This window comes from Meriones unguiculatus, chromosome 19 (genome assembly GCF_030254825.1).
Source record: "Meriones unguiculatus strain TT.TT164.6M chromosome 19, Bangor_MerUng_6.1, whole genome shotgun sequence".
Taxonomy (NCBI): domain Eukaryota; kingdom Metazoa; phylum Chordata; class Mammalia; order Rodentia; family Muridae; genus Meriones; species Meriones unguiculatus.
In genome coordinates this window covers 50104422-50130272 of record NC_083366.1, presented here as the reverse complement: position 1 = coordinate 50130272, position 25851 = coordinate 50104422, and the positions used below count along the sequence as shown (strand labels likewise).

General features: G+C 42.5%; 1 long non-coding RNA gene across 2 annotated transcripts in view; it reads right to left on the bottom strand.

Moving 5' to 3' along the window:
- Window positions 1-238: 238 nt before the first annotated feature.
- Window positions 239-25851, bottom strand: part of LOC132649193 (uncharacterized) — a 48375-nt gene continuing 22762 nt past the window's right edge. Inside the window, exons 1-3 of one of the 2 annotated variants that reach the window (XR_009587637.1) lie at window positions 9061-9167; window positions 8518-8668; window positions 239-1172 (exon numbers count right to left, since the gene is read on the bottom strand). This is a non-coding gene — a long non-coding RNA (uncharacterized LOC132649193). Of the gene's footprint in view, window positions 1173-8517; window positions 8669-9060; window positions 9168-25851 lie in introns of those variants that run through there. The other variant, XR_009587638.1, reaches the window with a different exon arrangement.

Genomic DNA, 25851 nt, shown 5'->3' with positions numbered 1-25851 from the left:
AGGTTTCCCAGACTCCATTGGATGTCTCCACATCCATGTATAACTATTTAGACTTTAGTAGGTCATTGGGGATGGAGGGGGGAAGACATGAAGTTTTGCGGAGGGGTGTTGAGGAGGGAGATTTAGGGGGTAAGTGAAGAATGCATATGATAATATTTCTTTGTATACATATATGAAATTCTGAAATAATAAAAAAGAAAGCAAAAATAAAAACAAAGAATAACAAAAGAAAACCACATTGTTTAAGCATGGTGTGAACACATTATAATATGAAAAATCTGTTCTATCCAGAGCACCCAAGGCATTGTCTATACACACGATTTGAGTCTGACTGAGGCAGACACAGTTCTGCCCCTATAGAATGAATTCTCCACCAAAAGTTTTAGGGCACAACATGATCAAGAAAAAGGATCGAGGTTGAATCATTTCCCAAGGAAACCGCTGTAACTTCGAGAGACGAAATGGACACATTCTTTAAGATCATCTTCAAAAAGCCAGCTCTCTAACTTCAGGAGGCCTCGGTGGTAGAGCCAACAAAGAGTTTCTCCTGTTGGGGTGATGCATGGAATGAATCAGCAATGGTGTGAAATTCTCATCCCGCAGGTTCAACTCCAGTGCCTTGGTCTCGACCTGCTTAAGTGTTTATTGTCATTATAATTGGGGTTGCTTGTAACTTGCCTCACCGCCTCAAGGTACGGGGCAAGTATGAACTGGGAGCTTTCTCCATAGAGAAAAATGGGATGAAATGATGTCAGAACCTGTTCTTAAGCATCTTGCTGTCCCAGAGGCACTGTGGAACGGCGGCAATCCATCCTGAGTTTTCTCATGCTTATAAGTTCCAGGTCACAGAGGCTGTGCTTGGCATTTTACATTCATCATGTTTCCTGAGTCCCAGGGCTGTCAGGAGGCCATCTAGCCCTCATAGATGCATGCGAGGGGACGCTGTCGCATCAGCACAGCAGGAAAATGTGTCCAATGGGACACCTATCAAAGGTGCACATAACAAAGTAAAACAAAACAAACAAACAACAACAACAAAATAAGGTAGAACCTCATGACATGCCCAGTTCTGTCGTCTGGAGTCCTCATCCTCATCGCCTTCTTCATCATTGTCATTGTCATTGTCCTCCTCCTCTTCCTTCTCTCTGTTTAATTATGTGTGGCCATCCTTTCTGAAAACCAAAAATCTCACTCAGTGAAATGACTAATTTCATAACTCCTCTGCATACTATGTGGTGCTGGACTCTATTAAAATGACAGAAGGTGCGTCCCTTTGAACACGAGTATCAGCCAGCATATTTTACGATCTACCCCAATTGACTTGAAGATACGCATGGTTACCATCGGGAAACAAGCCAAGCTTTGGTAAAGTTAGGAAAACTTTTCTGCAAGAGACAGAGCTACAAAACACTGACGGAGACAGAGGCTAAAGCTGACAGACATGAGAGGTGCTGAATAGCTAAGACAGAAAAGTGACATCAACCAGACAGTGAAATTTACTCTGAAAACGCCACACCCTAGCTGGTCGGATTTTTGTTGTCAACTCTGTGGAACCTGTTACAAGGCCTCTGTGGAATGTGCAAGAATAGTCAATAATCAGACCATCAAAACCCCATCTTTCTTTAATGTGATACTTCCGGCTCTCTTCACTTTTAAGTTAAATATCCCCCAAACAAATGCTTTCATTTTGTGTGTGTGTGTGTGTTTGTGTGTATGTGTGTACTGAATCAATTTTTTTTTTCAGAATGGGACTCAATTAAAAAGAATTTCTATATTCTAGCTCTTAATGTATGCCTAATTCTCTTTTAAAGTGAAATGCAAGTCTCTGGCTGGAGGAGATACTGAACCCAAAAAATGTTGAGTGATTTTTTTTTTAAGTTTTATTTAAAATTGTATAGAGAATTGCATTTTGTAACCTCTTACAAAAAGATTTGCATATGCATTGCCACAACATCACAAAACACTGATGAGCATCAAATATCTATAATTCTAGTCACCTGGAAGTGACCCCTGAGAACCCCATTGTATGCCCTTGCTAAATGTTTATATGGATATACAAAATTCATACACTTTTTATATGATTTTCATATGCATAGAAATACATACACATCACCTAAGGTGCCTTATATAAGCATGAGAATATTATGTGTTTCCCGTTTATTTGCACACATGTACACACATCATTTACGTCTCTTATATGAACAAATATACATGCTGCCATTTACACATTCAAAAACACATGTGCATCAGATGTCTTACTCATATGTACACATGTTTACACATATACCCTGTGTCTTTCTTGCACACATAAATGTAATATATATAATATTTTATACATAAATATATATATGGACATCTTATATATTTTGTAGGGCACAGAAATATGCACCCAAACCACAGTCCCTTTCATATTAACATGAATGCATACATAATGAGTGGCTTTTGTATAGATATAAACATATATGCTCCAATGCGTTTTTATATAAAAAATCACATGTATGCATGCTACGTGTGGCTTACATGTTTATAAATCTTTTTTGCGCTTAAATGATGTAGTGTATAACCTAGCCTACTGAGCACTAATGACTTCACTTCAACATGGTATAACTGTTTCCAAAGTCTTAGTATGCAGTCATGTACAGTCAAATTTGTTCTTTCTCTTTTTTTCTTGGAGTCAGAGATTGTACCTGTAAGGCAGTTCTCTGTCAACATAATGGTTATCTTTGTTATCAACTTGGTTGGATTAAATAATGCCTGGAAGATTCAAAGAGCATACTTTTGGATTGATCTGTGAGAGTGCTTCCAGAGACTATCAACTAATGGGGGTAGGAAGATAAGACACGGCTACCCCAAATATAGACGGCACCATCCTATAGGCTGAGGGTGTGGGTGTCATGAAAGGAGGAAAGAAAGAAAGCCCGGAGGGCAGGTATTCAAGACTCTTTCATTATTCCTAACAACGATGATGTAAGCTGTTCTGCTTGGTCATGCTCTTTTGTCTTGATGAACCAAAGTATCGAGTACAGTGATTCTCAACCCTTCTGATGCTATGACACTTTAATACAGTTCCTCATGGTGTGGTTACCCCCCAACCATTAAATTATTTTTATTTTTACTCCATAACTGTAATTTTGCTATTGTTATGAATAGTAATGTAAATATCTGTGTTTTCCAATGGTCTTAGATGACCCCTGTGAAAGGGTCATCTGATACTCCCCTCCCCAAAGGGTCACAACGCACAGGTTGAAAACCACTGATCAAGAAGAAAGAGCTGATATACAGCAACGAGGTCTAGGACATGCTAGAAAGTTGATACCAAGAAGTGGAGTCATTGCCATGATTATTGAGACTATTATTTCTAAGCCTTCAGAACTTGTTTGCAAGAGGGATTTGGAAACATTTAGAGATGCACACTGAGAATGCTCTAATGTGCAGGGACTAATGGGTGACTCTAATGAGAGACCGGAAGTCCACGATGCTGACAGAAAAGCAGCTAGCAGAGACTATGCTTAGGCGTTTTCAGGTGGGAAGAAAGACATGTATTAGACTAAAGGTCATACATGTTTGATTCCGGCAAAGAATTTGTCTAATTTTGTTCATACCCTGGGACTTTGGGTGAGGCCGATTTTAAACAAAATTTACTAATGACTTTAGTAGGGAAGTTTTCAAGAAAGAACAGAATTCTGTCTATGATACGGTTATTTCTAGATGCTTTGAGTCAAGTTTACAGTGATAAATGTGAACAAAGAGCCTAGCATAAATATTTGAAAAGCTTACAGTTTACCCAGCAAGAAAGTTTGGGTAAATATGAGGTCAAGATTCAGTGAAACAGGAAAGGCGTCTTGAAGGCATCTCAGGGACTGACAAATCTCCACCTATATCAGGCTCAATAGCACAAAGGTTTAACCCGTTTGAGAGACATCCCTTTGAGAAGAGGGCTCTGGGTTTCTCTGGTTCATGGGAGCATCTAGGAAAGTGTGTTCTTGAGTTCAGTTCTCCAGGAACTCAGCTGCTGCTGCAATTGTGGTCTGAGGAGGACAGGTTTGCTCAAGTGATTCACCAACCACATGATGCTGATTTTGCTGTCACGAAGAATGCAGGAGTCATGCCGTCTCCCACATAGGTTTCAAAGGGTGTGGTAGGAAGCAGGACCCCTGGAGGGAACCCCAAGAAGGCAGTGTATGTATCAAGCTGTGAGAGTGAAGTCAAGGATGCAGTGGAGAAATCAGAACACTTGTAGATCATGCCGTTTACTTCATGAAGTGCCATGGAAGGAGGCATGTAAGGTCTGATTGTCTGATTGTTACACAGTATATTGCTACATATTTGTTCAAGAAGTTAAGAAATTAACAGCTTTGCATTTTTAAGAGGAATTTATGCTCTCCCAATTTTAAGCATAAATTGTCTAGAGATAATATTTGCAGTACCTGGGCCACATTTTACCTAATGGTTTGCCATCTTTTCACGACCCTTACATGAATCAAGAATTTCATTTGATAGTGAAAAAAAAAAGAGTGTTTTTCCAATTTCATCATTCTTATGACAAATAATTACTGCTTTTCTCCTGTAAAATAATATTTTCACTCATCCACTAAATTTGGCTTGAAATATAGTGTGTACTGAAAAGGCAGCATGAATGTTTAATCCTTTCCAATTTTCAGCATAAGAAGTTTGTAAAATTACCACTTCCGATAATGACAAATAATAATTTTCACTGCCTTTTAAAATGGTATCATTATGGACTTGTTAGTTTTATATGAATGTAAAATGTTCTGAATAGCACGCTTCGCACACAACCATTATTCCTTATAGTTCTCTTTATCACCACATTTTTCTCAGTGCTGTAAATCAAAGTATTATGTATATAAAAGCAAGCTTTCCATCATTCTATCACTGAGCACTTTGAATTTTCAGTTGTTTTCTTGCTTGTTTTAAGACAGGATGTCACTGTGTATTCTAGGTTGGCATCAGAGTTGCAGATATGTAACTTGAAGCTCATTGTGAGGAAATAGTAGGCAAATATGTATTTACAGATAACCTAAAAGTATCTGCCCTGTCATCTTCAAAAGTGAAAAACTTGTGAGTGCAAGGAGACAGAAGAAGTGTTTTCTACTGAGTGGACAGCAATCATGAAGAACCCAGATACGAATGATACATACATGTCTGTGGGCATGAAAGATCATTCTTATCTCCCGTCTTGTTACAGCTATGACCCAGACAACTTGTAGAGGAAACAGTTTATTTCAGGCTTACAATAACAGAAGGTAGAGACCATGTCCATCGCGATGGGGAGCATGGTAGCAGGCAGGAGGCAGGAAGAGTGGCACTGGAGCAGTAGCTGAGAGCTCACACTTTCAAACAACACCACAAGGCAGAGAGAGAGAGAGAGAGAGAGAGAGAGAGAGAGAGAGAGAGAGAGAGAGAGCTACTGGAAATGACATGAGCCTTTTGGAACTTCAAAGCCTGTCCACAGTGATGCATCTCCACCAAAAAGGCCACTGAGACTCCACTTGGTAGCAAAATTCTAGTTATGGAGTAGCAAAAAAATAATTGTATGGTTGGGGGTCACCATAACGTGAGGAACTGTATTAAAGGGTCACAGCATTAGGAAGGTTGAGGACCACTGCCCTAAGCCTTCCCCAAAAGTTCCATGAACAGGGGACAAAACATTCAAATATATGAGCCATTCTAATTCAAACAAACATACCTTCCTATTTCTTCCACACTGTGGCCTGGTTTCCTAGTGCTCCTGAGTACTCCTGTACTTTCTCTGAGGTCCCCAAATGCAGCCACATGAACTTTCTTTTATTACTCTAGTATTACTGCTCCTCATTTTTTAGTGAGGCTTGAACATGATGAATCCACTAGAAACTGAAAAGTTCACAAGTAGAAAACTCACCAACTGGGCCAAACCTGCCCCAGACCCAGCTCTGTAGCAGGGCACACTGTGGGCCGCAGCTATTTTTTGGGTGACTGTAGGACTTCCTGGCAACTCTCTGCTACTGCCCACTACCACCAGAGATGGTGAGATGGTATGTTGGTATCCCAAGAAGCTATACAAATTCAAAATTCAAAAAGTGGTTTTGACTGAATATGTATTGTTAAATTGATATATACATATTCTTGGAAACAAAATGAATCGGGGACTGTCTACATATCAGGCGTGTCTGCTGTTGTGGGTTTTGACCCTTGCTCTGCCTTTGACTGGGACCCCCAGCCTCCTTCCAAGATACTCTCATACTTTTCTTAAAATCTTTACTCAAGTATCCATTCTTAATGAGGCCTCCATTAGTCAAATGATTCTAGTGTGAGGCTACCTTCTCCCATCTGTCCCCCTCTCCTATCACAGACATCTTCCAATCCTTGCCTTTAAAATCATGTTTTTGGTTTTTTTATTGTGAGGATGGTGAAATATGTAACAGCCTAAGCTGGCCAGAGATGTAGAACCTTGGACAACATGAGAAGACTGGATGGAAACTGAATTTCTTCATCGCAGCACGGCTGACATGGCATAGCAGCCTGAGCAGGACAGTCCCAGAACACAGCAACTCCTTGTCTTCATTCTCCCTGCGCCTTACAGCCTGGTTCTGAACAGTAATGTCCATTCCACGGGTTTGATAGTTTTCTCTGTGCAACTCATGAATCCCATAGGCTAGAGCAGTGCTACCGCTGAATGAACAATGTTTTCCTGTACAGCTCTGTAGAGGATTGTCTTTGTGCATGACTTGTAAAGTTCAGTGCTTTAAGTTAGGAGTCTCAAGGGTAGGGGCAGAGCTTGGTGTCAGAGCAAATGCTCAGTTTATACAGGCTCCAAGTCCCAAACCAAATAGCACAAAACAGAACAGAAGTTAGTCTTGGATTTTATTCTATGTGGAGGGCAGGAAGAAAACATTTTGTTCCTTTCTTTTAAACATTAAAATCCTTTAGCTCATTTAAGAAGAATATAGATACATTTTAGCCATGGTGGCTTGTACCTATAATCCCAGCATTTTAGAGCATGAGGCAGAAAGATTACTGCAAATGTAAGGGTAGTCTGGGCTACATGAATAAGCAAAGAAAAAAAAAAAGAAGGAAGGGTAAGAGAGAGAACAGAAAGAAAGAACCAAAGGGGAAAAAGGAACAAAGAGAGAAAAGAGAATTTACACACATACACATTACATAGATATATACATACATGCACACACACACACACAGTTTCTGGCTAGCTTTCACAGTGGTAGAAGGTGTTACTGGGAAGAAAAGTCTTCAATGGCTGTACTCAGCTATGGACCCTGCTAGTTACACTACTGACCTGCCAGGCAAGATGTGCCCGTTGGTTCAGTAGTGGCAAGCAAGTGAATTACAGTAACTAAGTGCCTTCTGATTAGATTTGAGGCCCACCACACAGGAAGAAATACAGATACGGTACTGTAAACCTGTTCCAAAACCCATGACTGGCGAGGTAGTAGGCTCTGCAGAAAACTGGTTGTTATTTTGCTTATGGACATGATTTGCCTGTCAAACTCCTCCCAAATAACCATGTTCAGGCCTATACAGATTCTCACTGACATTGCTTTCGTCTGAGAAGCTTCTTTTTCCCAATGGTAACCACAGAGGCTCATTACTGTTAGAATAAGTGATGGCTGAATGCTCAGACATAAATGGAAAATCTGTATCAGCCCTCTCAAGGTTCAAGTAACATCAGAGCATGCGGGGTGGGAAAGAATGTCAGATATAAAGGAAGGTAGAGAAAGGTATGGAATGTTGACTTTCAGACATGGCATGACTGCTGCATTCTTGAAATCACAGCAACTGTGATTCGCCTTCACAACAAACAGCTGCACGTAATTGGGGGAGGAGTTCAAAAGACGCCACTCCACCCTGAGAATTTATTTACATGCAGTTAATGGTTTCTTGGGGGAGAAAAAGATATTTCCACAGTGGTGTAGCTGCTGGTAAACTGCCTGTGCCTGGGAGCAACACTTCACCCACACTCCTGTAAACAAGCTTGGTTAAATTCATTGGGCCATTTAAAAGAAAAAGAGACGTGAAAGTAGAAGAGAGACTAGTTGAGAGGAGGAAGGGAAGCAGTGAGTGTGAGACAAGAAAGGATAATGGGATGAATATGATCAAAATGCATTATATTTATGTATGAAAATGTCATAATGAAATCCATAGTGTACCATTAACATATGCTAATAAAATGTTTAAAAATTAGTAGAGGGAAGCAAATAAGAAGCCATTTGAGACTGTAAAAATACAATGACATAGGAACCCCTAGAGTGCAGCTGATGGGGCCCCTGAGCTGGACAGCATTAAGGCCCATTGTACCCTCAGAAACCCTTGGAAGGTCAGCCCATGTGACATTGCTTATTTCCTTCATTGGCTCTACTAGGATCCCCTCCTTGACCTAGACATGATTTCAACATGTGACTACATAACCCATGAATGAACTCCACAAGTAGGGAGTTTATACGCAGAGTGAGATAAATGACCCCACGGGAGGCCTGGGTATTAACTTCCCTCCCAGCACCTCACCTGTCAAGGTGCACTTGCTTCTTGCTGGTGATCCTGGAACAAAGCACAGGGCACAGATTCGGGAGATGACTGGCCGCTGTCCCAGACCTTTATCTCCCATTTGATGCTGGCCTGGCTTGGTTTTGTCAAGTTGAAACAAGGCTAGACATATCTAGGAAGAGGAGAATATTAATTGTAAAGATGCCTCCATAAGATTGGTCTGTCAGCAAGTCTATAGGGTATTTCCTTGAATAATGATTGATGCAGGAGGCCCTAGCCCACTGATGGAAGTTCCATTTCTAGGCAGGTGGTACTGGGGTTGATAAGGAAGTAAGCGGAGCAAGCAAGGAGGAGCCAACCAGTAGGCAGCATTCCTCCGTGGCTTCTGCTTCAGCTCCCGCCTCCAGGTTCCTGCCTCGATTTCTCTTAGTGAGAATGTGACCTGAGAATTGTAAGTTTAAGTAAATCTTTTCCTCCCCCAAGTTGCTTTTGATTATGGTATTTTGGTTACAGCAATCACACAACTTTGGGTCCTCTAAGTCAGGGACTCTAACCCCTACTTACCCAGGGACCCATCATTCAATGGAAGAGCCATGCTCCTTCTGTTGGTTGAAAGGCACACCACTGTTGGAAGGATTCACTCGACCATTAGTTCAGCTAAACCATGACTTCCAGAGATGACAGACAGCAGAGGAGAAAGGTCATTAATCAGGTATAGGCAGGAAGTCTCTGGGAACTGCAGCCTGCCAACAGCTTTGCTATCATCTAAGCCCCAGTGACTAAGAGAGAAAAACCTCCTGTGTTTCACCCTCAAATTTGATTAGCAATTATTATGTTTTGTTAAGAGAAATAAACTCAAGGAAACAAAACACCAAAAGTCCCCACAATTTTATTTATTTATAGACAAGCAACCCTAAAACCCATTATCCTGCTGTCTTTTCAGCATTTTCAGCATAGGGATTAGAGGTGTAGCGTGTAGCGCACTGTAGTTAGCTATCAAGTACAATTTTAAATTTCAAATTGTCAGTGGTATAATTCATCAAATTATAAACTAGAGCCTTTATTAACAACTCTATTGATTATAATTTAGTTCTTTAAGTGGATTGAATTTGTTTGCCCCAACCTCCCTCCCCACCACCAAATTTCTAAGTTGAAATCCTAGCCATGGGGGTGATGTTGTTAGGAGGTGGGTTTAGAATGGTGGTGTTGGACCTATGGGTCACTACCTCTTTGGGGTTGAATGACCCTTTCATAGGGATCACATATAAGACATCCTGACTACCAGATACTTACATTACAGTTTATAACCAGAGCAAAATTACAGTTAGGAAGTAGCTACAAAATAATTTTATGGTTGGTGGACACCACAATGGTGAGGAACTATATTAAAGGGTCGAAGCATTAGGAAGTTTGAGAACCACTGCTTTAGGAGGTGGTTAAGCCGTGAGTGTGGAACCTCACGCATATGACTAGTCAAGGTTCTGTTAGAACACAGACAGCAGAAGATTGCCTCTGAGGAAGATTCTTAATGGAATCCCACCACCTTGATCTGCAGGTCATACATCCTGTCAAATTGGGATAAGTGAAGCTCTTTTGCTTCCAAGACATCCAGGCTGTGGTACTTCCTCTGAACCAACACGGCTGTTACCTAGACTATAGCTTTAAAAAGCAAGAACAAACCTTTGGCCCCAAATACACCAGATCTAAATCCTCCAGCGTGGCAGAAGCAGAAGTAAGCATCCAGCATCTCAGTTACCCTCATTCTGTTAGAGAAAAGAGTTATCTTGTGTCAGAGAAAAACTCAAGTTCAGAGCTGTGGCAAGTTGTGTGCCAAGTAGGTCACACACAGGTCTCCAGGAGCAGAGATTATAAATTATAAACACCCAGCTAAACCAGGACTTCCTTCAAGCCAGTGCAGCACGAAGAGGAGCTACACAGAAAAAAAGCAGCACAGAGTAAACCAGAGAAGGACCCTTCCACACAAAGAAGCTGGGTTTTCAAAAGGCAAAACCTCATCTTAGAACAGATATAAACTGAATAATGAAGCCTTCAGCATCTACAGTAGTTTCCACATAGTGTTGCTTCTCGGCAGTTTTGAGCCACAGCCTCCTGGCTCACTCAAGCTCTGGCCCTGCTGATGCCGGGACTGCCCATTCCTGGCCTTCCGCATCTCTTCCTGTTGCAGTGCGAGTCCTCTTATCTTGGACAATGACCTCCCTTGCTTTCTGGGAGAGCAGGTCGTCCAGCCTCACCTTTCCCATTCTCTACCTCAGGCCTAAGGCCATCTGTTCCTCTGTCCTGTTGTCCCCTAGAAAAGAAGGGAACACAGAATCATGCTTTTTAGCCATGCGTTGAAATTGTGATTCTGTTGAATGCCAGGGCAATAAAAAAAAGTATGTAAAAGAGAACAAACTTTTATAGTGAAAAGTTTTTTTTTTTTTTCTTTTTGTTCCAGCAAACAAGATGGTGAGAAAATGACCTTGGCTTGATCAAAAATAGCATGGTTCTTGGACATTACAAGGCATTTTGTGTTCTCAGTAGTCTTGCTCCGTCCCTGTTCAAGACATGGATTTTCTTGCATCCTTGGGTGTTTCTAGAGCAGAAGGGCACAATCCAAGTGGGAAAAGTTTAGGTGGCCAAAAGCCATCATTTACACCAAATGCCAAACGTGGCACTTGATGAGTGCTCTGTGTGCTGTGCCCCTCTGCACATCTGCTCTCTGTGGAAGCTTCCCTCTGTGGAAGAGCTCTCGCTAAGACACCATACAGAGCCACTGTTCTGCATCCCCCAGTGAGCACACAGATGCAGGTTGCATATCCCTATCCAAAATGCTTGAGACCAGGAGAGTTTCTGATTGGGATTTCTTTTCTTTCCGTTTTGAACTATTTGCATATTTGGGACAAGATCAAATCTTGGGGATTAGATCCAAGACAAACACATGTTTATCATACATCCACCATGCTCACATTGCCTGAAGTTAATATTATACAATGTTTTAAAAATGTTTTCAGACTTTTTTATTATTTAGTGCGTATGGGTGTGTAGTGTGTGTTATTTAGACGTGCATGAGCGCTCATGTGTGAAAGTCAAAAGATGATGTGCGGGAGTTGGTTCTCTCTACTGTGTGGGATGGAGCGATCAAACAGCGAGGGCCTTTCAGCAGCAGCCAGCCCATACACAATATTTTTGGTGCACCTGCACTTTGACTGCCGCCTGTCGCTTGATTTTGGGTGTGGAATTTCCCCTATTAACCAATAATCACATCTTACTCAGGCACAGATAAGGAACTAGGAGCATTCTGATCCACCCACGGGTGCTGTCAGCCCACTCTGGGGTGGAGACCCTGCAGAACAGCTGGCCATCCTGCCACAGACAAAACTCAAGAGAGCTGGTAAATGGAGAGGCCTAATGACCCACAGGTGCACGTATGTAGGCTTACGGTCATCTTTGCTGAAGCAAAGACAAGGGAAATACAATGACGGAGCTTATGACTATGACTTTATAACAAATGACGTGTTTGAATGTTTATGTTTGTGTTTTAGGGTTTTTATTGCGGTTAAGAGGCACCTTGACCATTCAACTGTTATAAAGGAAAACTGTTATAAAGGCTTGCTTACAATTCAGAGGTTTAGTCCATTATCATCATGGTGGGAAGCATGGTGGTATATAGGGAAACATGGTTTTGGAAAGGTAGCTGAGAATTCTACATCTGGATCCCCAGGCAGCAGGCAGAGAGAGAGACAGAGAGAGAGGAGAAAGAGAGAGGAGGAAAAGAGAGAGAGAGGAAGAAGGAGAGAGGGAAAGGAGAGGAAGGAGGAGAAAGAGAGGGAGGGAAGGGAAAAGGAAAAGAAGAGAAGGAGGAAGAGAGAGAGAGGAGGAAAGGGAGAGGGAGAGAGAACCATTGGGTTTGGCTTGGGCATTTGAAACCCCAAAGCCCACCCTCAGTGACATACTTCCTCCAGCAAGGCCACGCCTCCAAAGATCATTTCCTAAGCATTCAAACATGAGACCATGGGAGCCATTTTTATTTAAACCACCACAGTTTGTGACCATAATGTCGTGATGGGAATATTCTTTTAGCAATTCTCGCTGAATATTTACAGATTAAATGATGAGCTCAGTAGGGTTTTCAGGAAGTTTATATAGGAGAGAAAACAGGGGAGGAATAATGGAACAAACTTGCTCTGAGTGAAACATTAATAGAACTCATTTGAATGTGGAGCAACGTGGCCCCCTGAATTCAGGAAACACATTGAAGACCCCCCCAGTGGATGTCCAAAATGAGAACAGTACTGAATCCTACCTCTACAACATATTTTCCTGCATATGCACACCTATGATAAAGCTTAACTTGTAAACTAAGCACTGTAGAGATTGTCAACAACAATAATAAAACAGAACATTTGTACTGTGCTGGTTAGTTTTTGTCACCTTTACACAAACTTGAGTCACCTGGGAAGAGGCAACCTTAATGAAGTAATTGTCTATATCAGATTGCCTGCAAGAATCAGATTCTTGATTAATGATTAATGTGGGAGGTCCCAGCCCACTGCTTAGGTGTCACCCCCAGACACGTGGTCACATGTTGTATAAGGAAGCACACTGAGAAAGCCAGGGGAAACAAGCCAGTAATTCCACTGTTCCATGGTCTCTGTTGCAGTTTCTGCCTCCAGGTTCCTTCCTGAGTTCTTGCTCTGACCTCCCTCAGTGGTGACTGACAGAGAAGTGTAAGATAAAATGAAGCCCTTTCTTCCCAAGTTGCTTTTGATCATGATGCTTTATCATAGCAAAAAGAGCAGACAGACGGACAGACAGACAGATAGATAGATAGATAATGTGTGTGTGAGAGAGGGGGTGTGCATATAGAGCCTGCATCCAGACCACAGTTGAATGCAGGAATCCAGAAAAAGTGGAATGTCACATAGAGGGGACATTTGCATGACACTCTTCTGTTAATGACCCTTTGGCAAACATAATTAATTACTTGTGGGCATAAACACGAAAGGATGAACCTGCTCTCATTCAGGTGGATTCAGTTGGGTCTCTCCACACATCTCTTTCCTTATAGGCTCAAGGAGTGAGGATCTGTCTGTGTCTGCGGCACCCTTCACAAACAAGAAGAACCACAAACCCTGAATTAACTTGTCGTAACAGTTGCATTTCTTTTATGTTGGACTCAAAATCCTCTACCATTTCTACAAACTGCTACTTTTCCGATGGTGATGTGAGCTAAAGCACAATGAATGCAATGCAGCATAATTATAGCCCTTTAGGAAAGCACAGAACTTGCCAGTTTAGTACAAACTTGCATCATATTTAGTGCTCACGAAACCACACACAGGCTGAGTAATTGTTTTCAGTCTCATTCGTACAGGTGGGAAAGGGGGAAAACCATCCAAGTTTGTACAGCCATTAGTCAGGAGAAGGAGACAAATTCATATTCTTTGGCTGGCTGTTTAATCATTTATCTCTAAATAATGATGCTTCTTTTAAGACTGTTATTTTAGTTCAATGACTCCGTAAGATAAAAATGCATTTTGTCATTGTATAAAATAAGAAGCTAGGTTAATATGATGTAAATAATAAGATTTAAATTCAACAGCTGATTCATTGAGAATGGTGTGTGTGTGTGTGTGTGTGTTTGTGTGTGGTATGTGAGGGGTTGAGGTGGGGTATGTGTGAGAGAAAAACGCACATAGATGTCAATAACCAGTGTCTTTTGCAATCATCCCCCACCTTATTTTTTGAGATGGGGCTCTCCCTGAAGAAAGTGCTCATGGCGTAGCTGGACTGGCCACCAAACCTCGGGATCTTCCTGTCCCTACCTCTCCAGTGCTGAGATTATAGGCTCACACAACCACTGTGTCCAACATTATTTTCTTGTGGGTTCTGGGGACTGAACTCAGGTCCTCAGGTTCACACAGCTAGCACTTCACAGAGTGAGCAGTCTTCCCAGCAACACCCGGTTTATTTAAAAGTCTTTTCTTCTTCTTCTTCTTCTTCTTCTTCTTCTTCTTCTTCTTCTTCTTCTTCTTCTTCTTCTTCTTCTTCTGTCATTTGTAGTTTTTCCATATATTTTAAATGTTCTCAACATTTTCATAACAAAAGTTAAACTCTCCAGTGGTGGAGACGAACTTCCCACTGGTCAGGTAGATAGTGATTGTTGGCATCAGCCATACTATTTGTTTGTAATATGGAGAAAAGACTTTCTTAGAAATCCCTCTGGGTGTTTGTTTATGTCTCAGTGTCTACACCATGTCACTCCTACATATAGGGGAAACCCAGAAAAACTACAGCTTCTCTAATAATTTCCTATGAGTGGGGCAGGCTGTGGAGAAAGGGTGAGAGAGGGAGATGAGCTTGAACACCAGTGACACACCACCTAATAGTTACAAAACCAGACAAGTAGAGGAGTGCAAGTGTCTGAATAGATAGGCTACAGAAAACCATATCCTCACTCTGAAGGGTTCTCATGAATCCGTGAGAAAAAGTGGGGAATTATGAAAAGCCTACAAATTCTGAAAGGCGATTTACACAAATAGCCACCCAACAGACAAAAACTAATGTGTCTACCAGGTCTCTGGTCTAGAACCATCAGCTTGGAAAAGAGAACTAGCCCCCAAACGCTCAGTGTTGTCAGCCTGAGGGGACAGTACTGCCACACGTCTGCTGGTGTGGAACCATGGGCGGAAGTCTGGCTTGACATAGGAACCCCGACACTAAGAATGAGCCAGACAAGATAACTGGGGGGATCATGCAAAGGCACATACTAGATTTAACCAGCATCGCATAAAATAGAAACAAATCTGAGTTGATGAAATAAGTTAATTCCTCACTGAAAACAAGTTACCAGTCTGTTGAGATGGCTCAGTGGTTACAGCCTGAGTTCAGAACCAGAGAGCTCGGTAAAAGCTGGATGCAAGTGGTGCAAGGCCCTGTGGCAGCACACCCCTACAGGGAAATGGGGCGCAGAGGAAGTCAAGCTCCACCTGGTCTGCCTTGGGCGCAGCCACAGGACCCTATCTCAAAAGGTACACCAACAGCTGAGGACTGTTCACTGACCTCCTTGGCTTGCATAGCTCCACACTCACACACATGAACAACCACACACATACAAACATATACAAACAAGTACACACATTCACCATATCCTCTCTCTTTCTCCCTCTCACCTACAGATACACAAACAAGTATACAAGCTCACCCCAAATCATACACTATATACCACTCCTCTCTCTCTCTCTCTCTCTCTCTCTCTTTCCTACTGTTGTTTACCTCTCTCTCTCTCCTACTGTTGTTTACCTCTGGATGTGAAGAGGCAACATGAAACATCCTTGAGTGGCAACAGCTATTTGTCAAAATAATGTGTGGTATTCACACATGGAAACTTTTTCGGAAGTAAAATAAGCTTCACGTGTCTAGGAGCTGTCGAGATAGCTCAGCCATTAAGAGTACTTGCTGCTCTTCCAGAGAACCTGGGCTCAGTACCCAGCAGCCACACATTCGCTAACCACCATTTGTAGTTCCAGTAGCTCCATCGCCCCCTTGTGGTCCCCACTAACACTGCATGTAGGTGGTGCACTTCCACGCAGGCAAAATCGCACACATTTTTTATTTTCTACTTTTTAGGTCTTACTTTGATGGGTTCTAGGAAGGGGGGAGGGGCAAGGTATTTCTTTTGTACACCTCCATGTTTTCCAGACTTTATTCTTTAAACGAACTTCTTTCTGTCTATCGATGCACATTTACTAACAGTTCGTGCATACAACCGAGTGAGTTCTGACAAATGGTGTGTCCCCCCCCCCCCTTGGGGCACCTGACTAGAATGAAATCCCTTTGTGCAGCTATTCCTCTGTCCCAGCTCCCTCCACGCTGCCACAGATCATTGTCTTAATTTTTTTAAAGCTAAACATTCCAGTGCAAAAAGATTCAAAAGAGATCATCAAAGCCATCCTCAGGTTCGGTAAGTGTGGCTGAAAAAAAAAAGTTCTACAGTAGAATGTGCTGTGTGTTGTACTAATGAAAGATGTAAAGACTCATTACTCCATATCAAATTCTCCCACTAATTTCTTTTACTGCTCCAGTGATTAAATATGTCTGTGTACAATTCTGATGCCATTTCCAGATATGATTCCAGGAAGAAGGCTTAAAGCCAGGCTCTGGGCAAGGGAGGAGAAGGACTATGACCCCCATGATTTCTTTAAGGTGCCCCAAGCCCTCCCCCACCTCCACCCTCGGGCAGCTTCTGCCCTGTAGAAGAGCTTGCCTGAACCTGAGCTGAGCCCTGAAGACTTTGTGTGTGGTCATCTCTCACAAGCAGGCAGAACTTCCTCCCCACAACTCCACTCACTTATTCCCTGACCCACAGGGATCAGCACCCACCTGCCTTCCCAGGCGTGTGTGTGACTTGGGAGTGAGCAAGAGCCCTACTCTTCTTTGTCCTGCCTTCTTGACTGAGACACATCGGAGACAGCTTTGAAAAGCTCCCCTCTCCTGCTCATCGTGTAGCCATGTGCTGTCTGGGACCCTCCCAGACAGTGTGAGATCTGGGGGATTCACACCAGAATCTATAGGTTGGGCTGTGGAGGGCAGAGAAGAGCACTAGACTTGGGGCTGTGAAATCCTAGAGTTGCCTCTCCTTTCTAAGGGCCAATGAATGGGCTGTCTCGCCAAAATAGAAGCAGCTATTTCTTAACCTCTGACTATCTATCACACATACTTCCACTTCCCTAATATGAAAACAGCAATGTGTGCATTGAAGGGTGGTTGTAAGAGCAAAGAATTATTTTTTATATCTTTATTCATTCATTCATTCATTCAATTCACATCCCAATCACAGACTCCTCCTTCCTCTCCTCCTAGTCCCATACTCCATCCCTCTTTCCCCTATCTACTCCACTCCTACTCCTCAGAAAAGGGGAGCCCTGCCCCCCCCCAACCCATTCCAGCACATCAAGTTGTATCAGGACTGAGTGCATCCTTGTTCACAGTGACCTGGCAAGGCAACCCTGCCAAAGGAAAGTTATCGAAAAGCAGGCAACAGAGTCCATATCAGATATAGCCCCTGCTCCCCTTACTAGAAAACCCACAGGTATATATGTGTAAGAGGCCTATATCCACTCCATGCATCCTCCTTGGTTGGTGGTTCAGTCTCTGCAAGCACCCCGGGCCCAGGTTAGTTGGCTCTGTTGGTCTTCTTGTGGAGCTCTTGTCCCCTCCATGTCCTTCTATCCTTCCCCCCATTCTTCCACAAGGATCCCTGTACTCTGACCGATGTTTGGCTGTGAGTCTCAGCATCTGTTTCAATCCACTGCTGGGTGGAGCCTCTCAGAGAACATTGATGCTAGGCTCCAGTCTGCAAGCAAAGCAGAGTCATTAATGGTGTTAGCGGTTGGCTCTCTCTCATGGTGTGGGTTTCAGGTTGGGCCAGGCATTGGTTGGACATTACCTGAATCTCCAGAGAGTGAAGGATTCTAACATCTTATTTCCCACTGTTTCCTGCATTAAGCCATATCCTTTAATACTCTTGAACACCCTTGACCCCAGACTCTCACTCTGTGAACAAAATCCCAACACTCTTTGTACCTCATCCTGACTTGAAGAGTCAATGGATCCCTGGATAGTCACATGTAGAAAACCAAATGGAATCTCTATTTACCACCCATCCAACAATCAACTCCAAATAAATCATAGACCTGAAAATTTCTAAGGCAGTTCAGAAACACTTCAAGATAGTGGCATGGAGTATGACTTGAGTATGACTCCAAAGGACAGACCACAAAACCAAAAATTGATGGATGTGATTGCGTCAAGCTACAAATTGCAGAGCAAAAAAAAATAATGAACAAAATAGACCACTATTCTCACTACAGAATAAGAGATAATATTTGCTAAATATTCATCTGATGAAGAATTAATATCTAGAAAATATACCTAAAAGACTCGAATAAAAAGACCCCAAGCAATCAAATCTTAGGATGAGCAAATGGTCAGAACAGATTCTTCCCAAAAGAAGTGTAAACAGTTTGCCAGGTGGTGGTGGCAAAAAAACCTTTAATCCCTGCAATCAGGAGGCAGAGGCTGGTAAATCTTTGAGTTCTAGGTCTACAGAGTGAGTTCCAGGACAGCCAAGACTACACAGAGAAACTAAGTTTCCAAAAACAAACAAACAAACAAAAAAGAAAGAAAGAAAAATAAAAGAAAGAATGAAAGAAATGTAAACAGAAAATAGACACATGCTAAAGTGCTCAGGGCCACCATTATTTGGTGTAGACCAAAACTGCAAGGACACACCTTTTACCCCAGCTAGAATGACTATTACCAAAACTTTTTTATTTTTTATTAAGATACTGGTGAGGATGAGGGCAAGGGAGGCTTTCCATGCCCTGTTGGTGACAGCATAAACTCGTGCAGCAACAATGGAGAGCAGAATAGAGGCTCCTCAAAATGCAAAAAATAGAACTACCAGAGGATCCAACCCTCCCACTCCTAGGTGTATGTGGAAAGGAAGTGAAATTAATAAGCTAAAGAGATATGGGACTAGCCAGGTGTAAAGCAAAACTATTCACTGTAGCCAAGAGGTGAAAACAACCTAGTACTCACAAGCAGAGAAATGGATGAATGCAGCCTTCACACACACAAACACACACACATACATGTACACACACATACATATACACACAGTACAAGCACATATACACACACAAGAGAATGCTATTCTGACATGAAGAAAAAGAAGATCTGGCCATTTGTAGCAATATGGAACTGCAGGACACTGTGTTAAATGAAATAAGCCAGACAGAGAAAGGCAGGCCTCGTGTGTTCTTTCTCCCACGTAAAAATATGAGGAAACATTGACCCGGAAGTAAAATATCATTACGAGAAATGGAGAAGGTTGAATTTAACCAGTGCATGCTGTCTGCTTTTAAAGAAATAACCCCATTGAGCCCCATTAATATGCACAACTCATAGAAGTGAATCGAAGGTAAAAGAAAATAGTTACAGACAGAGAAAAGTCTGCTGAGAGGCTGTGTATGGAGCACAGCTCTCCTCTGCTTGGTTTTGCAGTTACTGCTACACAGTTTTAGAGGAAAGCTGAAAGGCCTGAGGCTGTCCCCAGACACGTCCTTTGGGACACAGAGACCAGATGGCCCTCCTATGCTTCACTAGCACCCAGCACTGAGGCCCTGGAAGGGAGGGGGATGTTTCAGGGAGGCTTTTCAGCCTTGCATCTCTGCCAGCCCTTATCCTATGGCTGTAGTGAGAGCCGTTGGTTATGGCAATTTCTTCCAGGTAAGCTGAATGCAGCCCCACAACCTCTAAAGCCATCTCATTTATTGTAAACACAGTCTAGCTATGAGAACAACTATATTTAAAAAAAAAAAATTATACAAGTGTACTTTATTTTAAAGAGATTCAAACTATAAAAAGCTAAATTGTAACAATGCCTTGTGAAGCAGTATCTTGACTCTTTGAACATTCTTTACTATAAAGTTCTTTCTGGCTTAAAAACCTGTCAGAGGGATGAATAAAGAGAGAGACCTCATTTATCCCAGTGGAGTTTAAACCTTTCCATGGAACAATGGGAATTCTCTGAAAAAGATAGCTCAGGGGTCACCTTACTCAGTTCCCAGGCCCTACTTCAAAAAAGAAAAAATAATAGCAATCAAAATGAAAGAATAACAAAACCTCAGCCTCCCTTTATTTGTTCCCAGTTCTGGGCTTCATGCACAAGGCTGGGTTTGGTGAAAAGGTTCTATGACCACAATAATTTTCACAGAATATGGACTGTCTATGCTACGCGGCTTTCACTATTGTGACAAAGATAGTAAGTTCTAAGATAAGGAACTGCAAGATTTACTTTGGCTTGTGGTTGCTTGGCTCTGTTGTTTGGGGGACCCTGGTGAGGAAAAACATTGAGGGAGGGAGTATGCAGAGCACAGCTCCTTATCTCATGGTGGCCTGGAAGCTCAGAGAAGGACAGACAGAGTTCCAATACCCCCTTCCAGGGCACACACCAAGTGATATAACTTTTTTTCCCAGCAGGCCAACCTGCTAAAGGTTCTCCCACATCCCAGTAGCAGTACTGGCTGAGGCCCAGGCCCTTAGCATGTGTTCTCTATGGGACCCTTGTTGGGGGTTGTTCTGATGCTGGCCCTCAAGATCTGGTTACACCTGGATATATCTATCCTTTTGTGTAAAGCTTCACGAGACATTATACCTGATTAGTTGATTAAACAGCTTATACCTGGGCAAGGCAAATGAGGTAGGCATGGCTAAAGTACCCAGGCTTTGGGTTCAAGAGAATCACAGGGAACAGATAGACAGGAAGAGAGGAGGAAAGAGTTCACCACGATGGGTTAGCATGGAGAAGAAATCATATGGATAGGAGGAAGAACTCCTCCCAGGTGTGAAAAGGCCCAGGTGAAGAATACAAGCAAGTATTTTTGGAATTATGGATGAAAGGAGCCCAGATAGGAGTGATTAAGGCAGATGGCATTGGATGGGGGCTGGGAAATGGATGGTGAGGTTATTGAGATAGTGTAGGTAGAAATATCTGCCTTGCCCAAGGTAATAAGTCAATTATAAAATACAACAGGTGTCTGTGACTTATTTGTGATAGTGGGTCAAGTAATACTGCCACAATAATGAGGCTAAGAATAATAAATAACATATAGCCCAACTCTTTATTTACAGCAGACACTAGAGGTCCAAAGTGAAGCACAATCTGACATTGTCTGCCCCATGGGTGGGAGTGTCAGAGAACCATGGAAATAGCTTATTGCATAGCTATTTCCTTTAAACTGAAACATTCTGTCCAGAGGGAGATCAGATACACCCAGGAAGTACACAAAACTCGCAAGTCTTAGAGATTTCCTCAAATAAGATTCACTGGGCTTCCCCTCAAGGTGACTTAGGCAGTAACATTGCTGGGGAGAGGAAAGTCTCTCCCCCAAGTGACCTGCATGCCTCGGCAGGGAGCTACTTCACCATGCTGGGGGGGGGGGGTGAGGTGGGCTTTAGTGGTTCAATTGCTTCTTAATCACTCCCTCCCAGCTGTGACCCCAGCACGCCCCACCAGTTCACTAAGCTAGACAGGGGTGGAATAATTTCTTTTCTCTGTCCTCTGTATTCTCTCTGGGTTGGGTAGACAGTTGTTCAAGTCTCCTCAGGAAAAGCTTCATGACAGCCCTGCTCAGACCAAAAGAGAATTCACACGCCCCACCCCCTGTCTACACACTACTGAAGGCTAGATTGGATCAGTCATGTTATCCAGGTGTGTAGATAATTCAATGGGCCTCATTAATATGTACAATGAATGTAAGTGAATCAAAAGTAAAGGAAAAATAATTATAAATAGAGAAATGAGGGCCTTCTGTATGTCTGGGGAGACCATGGAGGTAAATTAAGCATGTGCACATTTTTTTTTAAAGTAACTTATTCATCAGAATTAAAGATAGTATTGTTAAAAGTACAACACAGTTTCTTTCACCAACATGTCATTTTGGAATGGCATTCACAAAGTTTAACCTTTCCAAAGGTATTTTTGTTTTTTAAAGATACATTAATGCAGTTTTTAAGGATTTATTCACTTACTCATTTGTGTGTATGTATGCACATGTATGTATGCATATCTCACATCTGTGCAGAGGCCAGGAAGGCACCCTTTCCTTTGAAGTAGGGCCTCTCTCTCTCTCTCTTTCTGAACCTGAGACTCATATTTTCTCAGCTAGTCTGGAAGCCAGAAAACTCCAGTAATCCTCCTGCCTCCTAAGGTGTGTCTAGAGATGTGAAACTTATTATGTGAATACTGAGATCCAAATTCTGGTCCTCATGATTGTGAAGCAAACATCAGTGAGCCATCGTTCCATTCCCTCATTTACACACACACACACACACACACACACACACACACACACACACAATTAAGTACAGCAGTCCACATGCATATGCTTTAATAATTGATGGAGAATTATTGAAATTCAAACAAAGCATTTGTGGGTAAGGACATCAAAGATTTTAGTTGTTTGTTGTTGTTCTTGTTCTGGTTTGGTTTCTTTTTTGTTTGTTTTTTTCTCTTAGGTATTTTAGCTATTTCCCCTCTCTCAGTAATATTTGTATACTTAATTTGTTTAACCAGCTACTTTGATAATTAATAATAGAAAGACAGATATCTCAAATTATCTTCTGGCCAAATTATCAAAAATTCAGATTTAATAGAATTTTATTCTGTTCACACACACAATTTGAGTCTCTCAGTATTAGCCCATCAGTATCATTTTGTTTCTTTGATTTTATGCTATCCTGCTAAAGGAGTATTATAAAAGTCAGTGAATGAATGATCTGTTATCAGGCCATTCCTCTAGGATGATCAGATTGGGCTAAGGACACGCATAGCTCAGGGGTAAAGTGCTTGCCTTGCTATGCCAAGGACAACTTGTCAACCCCACCTGCAGGGGTCAGGGTGGCGGGTTAGGAATTATTTCATAGAGAGAAGCAAGGACTGAAACACTCAGGATTTCAGACAAGCTCAGGAAGCTACATCCCAGCATTTACAGTTACTAGAGGATGGTGGACACACATTCTCCTGCCTGAACCAAAGAATAGTATTGCCACTATGTTATGAGTTGAGGTAGCACAAGAAATGGATGTAGAAAAAAAAATCTGGTTAACACTCTCTCAGGAGTATCTTTCTGTATTAAGCTCAAAACTGGGGATCAAAAAAGAAAATATTTTTATCACTGTCCAAACTCCTTTTGAACTTTTGTGTCAAGCCTTAGATTCCCTGTTTCAAGCATCACCAGGATGTTTCTAAAGAATTCCTCGCACTGTTGAACTAAAGACAATTATTCTAACAGTGTGTACCCTACCAAATAGCTCTATAGAATTTTCTGTCACTGAGGGAATTTCTTAAAGCGCATATTTCAAGTTAGACACAGCAGGAGTAGAGCTACATGACTCTGTTTTTCACCTGTGGTGACATTAATGATCATGGTAATTGGAATTTGACAGAACAGCTCCTACTCTTCGTGCCCCCTAAGGGCTTTACATCACGTGGAAAGTCACCTTCTACATTGGTGTTAATGGTGTTGATATGTGTGCTGCCATGAGCTGTGGATAACACAGAGGCAAGCAGCCATGTCCTCTGGCCAGCCAGAAAAGGGACTCCCAACGGATCCTCTGCTGTGGAATCCCAAGTATTCACACCTTTCCCAGCATTCCTCATAGCTAACTTTCCACTCAGCAGGGGTGGGAGCCTGGAAGCATGTGTGTACTTCAACATTGGATTGGGTTCAAGTATAGCCTAGTGGTAAGGATCTTGCCTAGCAGACACAGGGCTCTGGGTCCTAGTGCCAGAATCACAAAAAATCCACATTGAATGTACAAAGATATTCGACTTTCCCACAAACATTGGTGAACGTGTCTTCCCTCTCTAGCACAGGATAAGGTCCTAGGAAGTAAATCACTGCTAGTATAAGTCTCCAAGGGAGGATGAGGGAAAGGGATACAGACTCCCAGGTGTCAGTCAGTTTTTATTTACATCTCCCTCCTCTAATTTCTCCTTCATCCTTCACCCTCTTCACCGGCAAGACCACATGAGCATTTCTGTTTGCCGTCCTTGCACCTAACCTTTGTCCCTGACTTAGAAAAAAAACACCAATAGTTCTTCTCCAGTAAGACCCGAGACGCAGGAGTATTCCACAACCGCCTGTCCACACCCCATAATTTGCGCTCCGTGTTCCATTTGCTTTATCATTTGTCGTCTGCCCAACCCTCCGCTGAAGCAGGAGAGATCGACGTTCCCTTTTTTTTTTCATGTATCACATACCTAGAACTACATTTGCCACAGAGAAGTTGCTCGGTGAACATTTGTGCCATTAATTTCAGACACATCTTACTTCTACATTTGAAAAAATAAAATGCTCAGATATTTGCAAAGAGTCACCTCAGCATTCGATTTTTTTTTTTCTTTTTTACTTAGAACCTTATCAAGATGCTGTATCTAGGATGCAAAAGAAAACAAAAGGAAGTGGGGAGAGTGATCTTTCTGGAAGGAAATTGAAGAGAATCCTCTCTGTGCTAATGAAAACTTGAAACTGCTCTGTGGGGCCAGCCTCATTTTGGAGAGCAAAGATCTCCTTCCTTGCTATCAAGGCCTGGAGACCCTCTTTTGACTTCTGGAGCTTCTCCCAGAGCTCCAGTTGCCATGTACTAAGCATCATTTGGTCTGCAAAAACTGGCATCTCTCTGAGAGCAGGACTGAAATTATTTATTAAAAAGCATGAGGCTGGTGTCAACCGATATTCTCTGCAAGAAGTTTATTAGGAAGGTGGGGGGAGCAGGACAGAGAGAGAGAGAGAGAGAGAAGAGTAAGACAGAGTGTATAAGAGAAAGCAAGAGAGAGTAAGAGGGAGGGAGTAAGAGAGCAACCCACGTGTCAGGGTTGGCCCTTTAAGGGGCAAGGTAACCACGCCTTCCAAGTGTGGCCATCTGGCTGGCGACACATGATGACATCATAAGTTGCTGGGTAACCCAGGAGCAGGTTGTGTTCCAAAATACTAACAAGGACATCTAAGAATTTTGGGGAGTGGGGTCTATATCATTGAAGAGGACCTAGCCTTGGGCAAGGATGCCTGGGCAATGGTCCTTTCTCAGATGTAGTAGGCCCACTGACTTAGTGGACACAGCCCACAAACTGTCTTCAGAGGAGAGTCTTCCAAAGCCCAGAACTGGCATCCATCTTGTTAAAAACAAAAACAAAGTGATTAAGTGAAATAAGTCAGGCACATAAAAGACAAATTTGTCCTCAGCTACGTGTGGGATCTGGAAGATTAATTTCAAGAAAATAGAATGGGACAGCAGTGACTAAAACCTGGTAAGTGTGTGGAGGGGAAGGGACTCAGGTAGATAAGAGGAGCACATAGGTGGAAGAGTAACTTCCAGGGCTCTTGAACTCAGTTGGAACAGTGGTTGACAGTAACTAACTTGAGTGTTTCAACACAGTTGGTAGCTAGAGAGATGGCTGAACAGGTGAAGGGGCTTAGAGCTAAGACTGATGGCCCAAGCTCCATACCAAGGGCCCACATCCAGAGAGAGATAGTGTGGGATGGAGAGACAGAGGTGGCTTCAGCAATTTGTCCTCTGACATTCTTATGTATTTTTTGGTGTGTGATGGGGGTGGTAGGCCACGGTGGACAGGTGGAGAGCAGAAGATAACAAAGTGTCGGTGTCAGTTCTGTCCTTCCACCCTGTGGGTCCTCAGGCCCTTGGGCTGGAGGCAGATGCCAGACACCTGTGGAGCCATCTCAGAGGCTCTGGCCGGATTTTCAAAGTTTCCAACACAAAGAAATAATA